This window comes from Coenobita brevimanus, chromosome 70 (assembly GCF_032717465.1).
Source record: "Coenobita brevimanus isolate Jiangsu-jjx chromosome 70, ASM3271746v2, whole genome shotgun sequence".
NCBI lineage: Eukaryota > Metazoa > Arthropoda > Malacostraca > Decapoda > Coenobitidae > Coenobita > Coenobita brevimanus.
In genome coordinates this window covers 42887258-42894977 of record NC_137023.1, presented here as the reverse complement: position 1 = coordinate 42894977, position 7720 = coordinate 42887258, and the positions used below count along the sequence as shown (strand labels likewise).

General features: G+C 40.0%; 1 protein-coding gene across 1 annotated transcript in view; it reads right to left on the bottom strand.

Annotated features, from left to right (window-relative positions):
* Positions 1–7720, bottom strand: part of LOC145406434 (epidermal growth factor receptor kinase substrate 8-like) — a 104006-nt gene that overhangs the window by 47226 nt on the left and 49060 nt on the right. The gene's annotated exons all lie outside the window — the stretch shown is intronic.

Sequence of the window (7720 nt, the reverse complement as noted above, 5' to 3'; positions counted from 1 at the left end):
AGGCTTTGTATCTTTCTATAGATATGATTCTCGCTGATAAGATGCATCAGACAGTAAAGCAACGAACATGGCCTTATTATGACGCAGACGCTGTGGAATGGTAGGCCAACTTTTCTCCCAGACTGTACCTGACCTATCTACGAGTAACGGGTAAACTTAAAAAAAAAGAAAGAAAAAGCCTTCACCTGTGCAACTGACCGTTCACCTAAGCTACTCAGTCGTTACAGGGATCATTTGGAAGGAAGGTCAATAACTTCTAGAGAGAATGTGTTAATGCCTTCTCTACCTTGACAAATTTATGTATTTTATTCCTGCCATCTCCACGCAATTTTCTGCACTTTAGGATCAACCTTTGAAAATTGATGGAGTACAGTAGATGTAGACTCCACTGGTACCTTCACAACCAACCACCCTGCCATTGTTGAAAATAAATCGAATACGAAATACAACCTTCGCTCTCCATCCAGATCCCTATATTCATTTCCAGGTGCGAAGGAGACATGAAGTAAGATTCTACTCATCTCGTGGTGACTAACCTCAAATGAGTGACCAGGAACACGACACCTGTCAATTTACAGTCTCTATTTCAAACTATGTACAAAGAGAATGGTATAAATCAACCCTATCCAAAAATTCTGGTGGTCGCGAACCCAAAACTGGCACGCACACCTTAAATATCACCATTCTGCGAAATTGGTGGTTGTAAGGGTGAATAGAGCGGATTAACTGTAAAGCTCTCCATCCCCTTCACCCGAACTAGTTCACGCGTCTACCCCCATATTCAGGAAGCTGCCTAACCAATTTCCAAGATCAAGAAACCACCATTGCAGTTAATTATTGACAGGAGAAATTTTGCTTCGCTATCTTTCGATTACATATTCACTCTGATTTTAATTGTGAAGTACACGGTAGGTGTATATGTGAAGATAAATGTATAGTCACCAATCTTCTACAGAATTTAAGGAGAGTTAAAACATACGGTTCCCGGTGTGCCTGCTCAACCGAATCTCCACCTCATTGTATCGCGGTGAACGGATGGGAGGAGAGAGAAAAGAGGAGACAAACAACTCTCTGTGAGATACGTCACTTGGTATTCTTAACACTTACCAAACTTCATAACCAAGCAAGGGTTTATGAGAAAATGGACTCAAGATATGCAGATCGCATTTTTTTTTTTTTTTTTTCCTGGAGTGACCACACACACTTCCACTCGACAAAGCTCTTTGACATACATTCGGCACTTTTTCTTCACACTCTCCTTCTCTGCTCAAACTTCATTGCATCAAAGTTACAGTACATTCTTATATATTGGAAATTTCAGTTGAAGAGCATCTTCAAAGTGGATTACCTGACCTAAATTTGGGGTGACATCAAACACCTGGCATCTGTTCCAGGAAAGTGTTTGAAAATACACCAACTGACAATTAACTTCTTCCCTGCTGACGCCTGAGTAACACCGCCTATAAGTGTGTTGATGTAACCATTATTTCTTATACTTAATGTGTCTCCATTGATTGGGTCAGAAGCGCCTGAACTGATCAATCTCCTGACGTGGGTTAAATCCCTCTTGGGGGCAAATAAACAAGACAGTACAGTAGTAAATCCTGTCACATGAGTGAATTTTGACGTTCCCTGATGACATATAAAGACACACTCACAAACGCACAAACATAAACGCTCCAACAAGACATTTTCCCATATGTACTGTTGCCTCAATATATTCCTTCTTCCCTGTGATTGCTGGCGTATACGTGGCAGCACTGTATTGCTAGAACAAATATATATGAGCCGTGCAAGACGGGTACATTCGAGCTCCGCGATTCTACCATTAAACGCCAGACTCATCGAAGGGATGAAAGGAATACCCTGAGACAGCTATACTTATCACCTAACACTGTAAGCCTGCCAAAGCACACAACCGTACCACAGTTGTAGGCTACCCATGAGCACAGTACAGATTGGGGGCGTGTTACTTTTCCCGTGGTTGTAAGTGGTGTCCCTCGGCCCTAAGAATCATCTGTTCTTTAGATTCCACAAAGATGACTCTGAACGTGTATAGCACAGCTGTCGTCAAAGTAGGCGTGTCGATCGCTACAGTGCGCGCGCGCACACACACACACACACACACACACACACACACACACACACACACACACACACACACACACACACACACACACACACACACACACACACAAATATATACTCCGATATACAATGCATTCAATCTCAAATCTAGAATGTCACAGGAACAGAATGATTCATCAGTGCCTGTCTAACTCATTAACTCCTGTCTCTAATAGCTGTAGCTATGAAAAATTCCTATAATCGGGCTGAATATTTCTTTCTAGTCCTTGGTGGTATCATTCGGCTCAAGGAAGGCCTCTGGTAGCAGTGGTGTTGTCATGAAGGACACGTGGATGAGACATGTGCTCAACACCGCAGTGCAAGTGACTCTTAGATAACAGTATGATCTTTGGCGAGAGGGAGGTGGGAGTTATCTGTGTACCTCGATAACATGCATCTCCTGCCCTCCACCCACACACTCAGGCTCACAAGCTCTCTCTCTCTCTCTCTCTCTCTCTCTCTCTCTCTCTCACACACACACACACACACACACACACACACACACACATACACATCGGAGAGCATATAGTTCTAACCGTCTTAAAAGTCTTCCAAGCGCAGTGACGAGTTCTTCTTTTTCATGCAACGTGACTGTGGAAACTGACTGCCTTAACCCTCGCGACACCATATCGTCTCTTATCGCATACTTCATTCTTGCAGCAGCTTGATATTACATGTCGCTTAGGAAATATGTCCGATAGTGAGGTGGTTACAAAATCTCAATAATTAGCTACTCCCTACCAAGGCAATGTTAATATTTCATTGTTGTTCCCGCCAGACTATTATATTCAGTTCTGGAGAGACTCTGGTACTGACAAGGCTAATCCTTTCAGTCCGAGGACGTCAATATCATTGCTATCCCTATGCGATCTTAGTCACTTGATGACAGACTTTTTACACTGAAGGGGTTTCATACAGCATTCACTAACCCCATCAATACGAAGGTTATATCTAAATTTAATAAAATCGTCAGCAACTAGCAACAATAAACTATTTTGTAGCTGTAGTGAAACTGTCAAAAAGCGATGAGAATCACGTTCTAAAAAAGCAAAATAAAAAATGCATACACCTAACAAACTAATCCCTTAACTGCTTAGTTTATACAGTCACCCTCTATTTGTCTATAAGAAATCATCATCATCATCGTCACTATTCTAACCCAGTTCCCCTTTCACAACCGGCGGAGAAGGATCCAAAAACAGGAAATGGAAAATACATCAGTGGAAGTCGTCCTATGGGTATCTTTAAAAAAAAGAAAAAAAAAATCGCCCATTTTGCAAGCATCCACATTCTAAAAACCACAAAATATCAAGGAACATTTTGTGGCGGGTTAAATGTAGTGTTGGCTTACGAGGCTCTGCAACACCTTTTTTTTTTTTTTTTTTTTTTTCAGCGCTTCATTTTCAGCAATACACCAAGCTATTCTCTTGTGGGTTATATATGACTTTCTAATATCGATGCACAGTGAATAAGTAACATACAACAGCTATTAATGTGCCCTAAACAGAATTAAACTATGGCACATTTACTCTAAGCTGACAAAATTTCTTAACCCTTTTCAGTTCAGCTGCTGGTCAGATGAAGTCAGACTGGAGGGTGGACTTCACTCGTAACCAATGAGATTCATGTCTGCATAAAAGTTAAGACGCCGAATCTGATGCAACGACGACACGGAATTAATATTATGGTGGCCCAGTTCCGTCAGGTGGAAACACACAAACTATAGTAATACAGAGATGATATGGAGTCTTCTCAACCTCTTCACTCTGATGATTTATTTTTCTAGTGAACAGAATTCTAGTATTGACCCAGTTCATGAAGGCTGTCTCAACTCTCTAGTTCTAACTTTTAATCTCTCCTAAGCTGAACAAAATAAGTGCAGATAGCAAAAATAACACTACAAATGACGTCCTCATGTTGATGGGGTTAACAATCGATAATACGGGCATGTTTGCATTGTCATAGATTAAAAAAAAAAAAAAAAAAAGTCAGTTGGTCTCACGCATTTATCGGAATCAGAACAATCAGTCCCCATGTCCGTATTGAAACTACATAAAATACAAGGGAACAATTATGTGTACCGTAACATAAAAAACACATCGCTAAGAAGTACTACGAGGCCTCCTATGCCAACGAGAATACGGCTCCCGTACACCTCATTCATTCTACGCTGACAGTAACATATACTCAGCGAATTTTTTATTAACCACAGCATTTAGAACAGTGAAAAGAGTATATTTCCTCGGTTTCGTTAGGAATGACTACGATTTTTCTATCTATAAAGAAAAAGTTAATACTTGGAAAAAAAAAAAAAAAGATCCTCCCTCCAGACTCTTGACACATGGGGCAATGTAGGATTCGATGATGGATGGATGGATGGATATTAAACTATTCATATCAACGACGTCTTTTTTATTTTCTTGACACTGTAGAGATAATTAACTTGGCAATGCAGACAGAAACAGGTGAGCATGAGGTTTCGGGAAGCCTTCAAACCCCATGAGTATACAGCCTCCGCACCACCTCTCCCTCCCCACACCCCCATCGCCATGTACACCAACTAAGGCTGAAACAAATTTACCATCACTCCATTTAGTAACTGTTTTTGCAGTACCAAGAGACAGGGGATAATTGTACATTCTATCTTTCTTGATCTCCTGGCGAAAACAATTTTTTAGTTACAAAAAGAAATGATCATAAGTTTGTTTGTGAATCTAAGCATTGATCTTTATCCTTGTTTGTTGTGGAATGATACAGAAAAATCATCGTTACTACGGAGAACTAACTGTAGTGACTTGACATCACAGTGGCGAGATTTGTTCAAATTAAAGAAATTATATATACCCGCATGTTGAAACTATGTTCACAGTTTCGACATGCAACATTCCGTCAAGACTTCAACCCTTGTCATTTGTATATGCACAGCAAACAACTTTATTTCGTGGGTTATAATTTTTTCCAGCAAAACTCATTTTGTCTGCGAATTCCAGCCCAGCCTGTCACTCCTCTTGACTCTCACAGCACTGACTAGACAACTCTCTTTCTCGTCTGATTTTCCACGGTGAAATGACTTTCCCCGACATAATGACCCTTTGAATACTGGCGGGCCGTGACACGACGCTGGTCACTGCTCAGAATACACTCTCTCTAATCTGCGTCCTCACAAAAGTCTTTTAAATGTATTTACTTCCGAACAGTTTCACAACACTCAAGTCTTCTACTTGGAATAGCTACTCAAATACTTTACACACACACACACACACACACACACACACACACACACACACACACACGGGGAAGTAAACTATTGGAGATAGCGTCCAGCCTCTTCATTATGAGAGGTTGCCCATTAAATAAATTACAGAATGATTCTTCTACTGCATATTCCAGTCCTCTTGTGTTGCAGGGACGGCTGAGTCAGCGTTACCAATGGTTTACCATGCATAATTTCTTGCTTCCCATAACCCTCATTATGCGTTATAGTGTCTGGCTTTTGTGTCCATTGATTGCATGGTTGATTACTGATTTCGTGGGGAAGCTAAAATATCTGTGCTCCTCACGTTAACAGTCTGAGCCGTCCCCGCAACACAAAATAAGAGGGCGCAGTACAGTGACCACCCTGTCTAGGACATTGGTGTTGCTGACAAATTTTTTGCAGCGTTAATGCGGGGTGTGCCGTAAAAGGGTAAATGATAACGATAAGTTAGATATCAAGTGTATTAAAGAGATATAGGGCCGTGTTATCGTGTCCGTAACCCTTTGACTTTGGTGGGTTTTTCTGATCTGAATGGAATCATCGACTGGCATTAGCTTAAAAATGAAAATTCTTAGTTATCACCCAAAATAATAACTAATATTTTTAAAACGATTTTCCCCGTAGCGGTTTTCCCTAAGCTTGGCAACATTGTCTGATGGTAACTGCAGTATATACAGTACAGTAAAAAAGTTCGTATATCGCACGTAAAAGGTTAACCTCTTTCTGTACGATAAAGTGGTCTATTAACGTGAATCATGTCGCCAGCAGGCTAATTTACTCAGCCCAGAATGCAGTTCCATATATGATTAATCTATTACAGTGATACCACCCTCTCACGCTACACCATTATTAATATTATTATCATAATTATTATTATTATTGTTGTTATTATTATTATTATTATTATTATTATTATTATTATTCATGCTACTACCACACGATTTTCCTCAACCTGCTTAAATAAACAAAGGCACTACTATACTATACATAATATTCACCTTCCTATACTTATTTTTTGCGTATAGGGGGAAGCTCACAATGAAGGAGTAAGAATCTGTCTATATTCAAATCTCTCTCTCTCTCTCGTAGGCTGACGTTTTTTTACTTGTCAATCATGCCACCGCTATTTTACTCAGCCCATTTATGTCGCAAAGGTCAGCCACAATATAGCTCAGTCCCCTCGTAAAACACGGACTCCCAGGGTTCTTTCTTTGATACGGCGGCTGGCCACGATAAGATAACCACGATCACTAAAAACAAACGCTGATAGTGCTGATAAGAATTCGACTGGGAGACCTTTTGGTGTGTTCAAAGGCTGCCTAAGGAAAAATCGGTGAAATAAATACAGAAGAGACCAGTGAAATGAATATCGAAACTGTACATATCACCATCACTGCAACCCTCTTTTGCACTAATACATGTTGGGGTGGGAGAGGTACAGGAACAGGAAAGTACAAAATCCGAGGAATTATTATACAGAGCGCCCAGTGAATTACGCCACACGTCCATTCACTCATCCCCTTCAAGTGAATGGATGTCTGGTCCATCTCACTGGCGCTCTGTGTCATAGTTCATTAGCTTTTGCCTTTTTTATTCCCGCTTCTGGTACCCTCGAACCTCAACCATTAGCGATTAAGGGGGATATGATGATGATGATGATGATGATGATGATGATGATGATGATGATGATGGTACGCATAATGATAATGATGACGGTAATAATAATAATAATAATAATAATAATAATAATAATAATAATAATGATAATAATAATAATAATGATGATGATGATCAGCATTTTATGAATACTTGTTAGTGAATCGGCATACTGCATAAAAATACTACCCATTACCATTTCACTTCCTTTCAGTGTATTGGAGATCGAGGCTAGGCTATTACTGAAGCGTAGATGACCAGCCTATTTCCCTGGTGGCACTGCAAAATCAAAAAGCCTCTCCACTTTTCTCTTGGTGATAGAACCTATGGAAGACCGTCACTCCAACTGTTTCTTTCTACCCATAGTACACCGTTAATGTTCTCAGACACAAGTATCTTCCCAATCTTTGACGAATACATGTGGAAAATAAGTAGAGATAAGGTTTTCATTGAATTTCGCCAGTTGTAAATTTCTTCGGACGGAACTGAGAAAGTTGTTTCTTTGACCGTCCGCCGCTATATGCAACACACCAATGAAACAAACAGTACAACAACATAAACAACACGTGAATTAAATAAGAAACGCCGATATACCAAGAAATATCGATACAACACACAAAACATCCTATACAAAATGCCGAAAAGCTAGGGAATAAACTGATATATTGAGAAATAAACTAC